Source organism: Pygoscelis adeliae, unplaced genomic scaffold (genome assembly GCF_000699105.1).
Source record: "Pygoscelis adeliae isolate BGI_AS28 unplaced genomic scaffold, ASM69910v1 Scaffold166, whole genome shotgun sequence".
In the NCBI taxonomy this organism is placed as follows: domain Eukaryota; kingdom Metazoa; phylum Chordata; class Aves; order Sphenisciformes; family Spheniscidae; genus Pygoscelis; species Pygoscelis adeliae.
The window spans coordinates 6,929,378-6,930,842 of record NW_008825156.1 but is presented as its reverse complement, the minus strand read 5'-3'; positions in this window follow the sequence as shown (position 1 = coordinate 6,930,842).

The following is a 1,465-nucleotide window of genomic DNA, read 5'->3' as shown; positions in this document are numbered from 1 at the left end:
GCCGGGAGCTGGGCGGGCAGCCGGAGCCGCCAGCCCCGTCCCCGCCCCTGGTTGGAGCGCTACGCGTTGCGCTGCGTGACCTCCCGTGCGGCTGCTCACAGCGATCTTCCGTGTGGTGGCCTTTTAAAATGTGAGCAGTCTCCTTAGGACAGAGTGAGGGCTTACTGGGGACTTGCAGGCAGGTATTAGTCCCGCTAATTTATACATATCTATCACATACTTACATATGGAAATATATATATAGAATACCAAGAGATAATGCTGTGTATTTAGACATGCACACACTGATAAATTGAATAGGTTTGCACCTGGTTGCGCTCTGGTCTTGAGACCACGAGTCCCTCAGGCTATGTCTCCCCTCATGTCATTTTAAAACCGCTAAACATTTCCAACCAAACACATTAAAACGTGTGGATTTTCCCTATCTTTGTGGAAAAACAATGTGTAAATCCAAATACATATTATCTGACTAGCTTAGGTGGTGTAATAATGCATATTTACAATTTTTTAGCCACAGCTTGGCCAACTATTTTCAAACTAAGTGTTTTTAATTACAAACACTGAATCTGATAAAATGCTGAATCCTAAACCTAGGCCCTGATCCTGGAACTTGGTTTGTGTGAGGCATTCAGCCACATGGAGGTGCATGAGTAAAGAAGAAATTACAAAATTGGGTTCCTAAATTGTTTTTTTTTTTTCACTTATGATGGCAGATGCACTGATGTATTTGGATAAAACACAGCATGCACAGTAACATATGACCAATCTTAGTTATTCTGGTAGCTGTACCAAGGAAAAAAAAAAGGGTAGTAAGACTAAAAGATCCTCTGGCACATTTCTACTAAGAAGATTAAGAAAAAAATAAATCTGTGGCCTATTACTTACACATCCTATTAAACCCTAAAGCAAACTTGATTTTGTCCTATAGCTAACCATCCACAGAATTTTGGCTGAACTGATAGTCACAACTATAAAGCATTAAATTACTAAATTTGATTTTAAAAATTGTGAATTACTATAAAGTTATATATTATAGTAGTAACAACTAGCTTACTTGCAGTGTCACCTGTTCTCTGAAGCCAAAGCAAGCAGTATTTTTAATGACTTAACATCTTGAATCGCAACTTTTGATTTTTATTTATGCACTAGTTATTCTGAACTGAGTTACCTGGTCCAATGAAGTGTAACTAGCATTTCTCCTACTCATATAGGTCTTTGAGTAGGTATATGCCATAAATACCTTTTGTAGAGAAACTTCTGCACATGTCAGCAAAGCAGAGTAACATTGAAATTAATAGGAGTGAAAGAGCATGCGCTTTTTTCATTAAAAACATGCTAAAACCAACATTTATTATTAGCAAGATGCTGATTAATAGAGTTCCTAAGCCTACTTTTCTGATTTATAGGCTGATTTTCCCCCAAAGAAACTGCTTTTTAGATATTTTAATTAATGTTGAAGTAATTT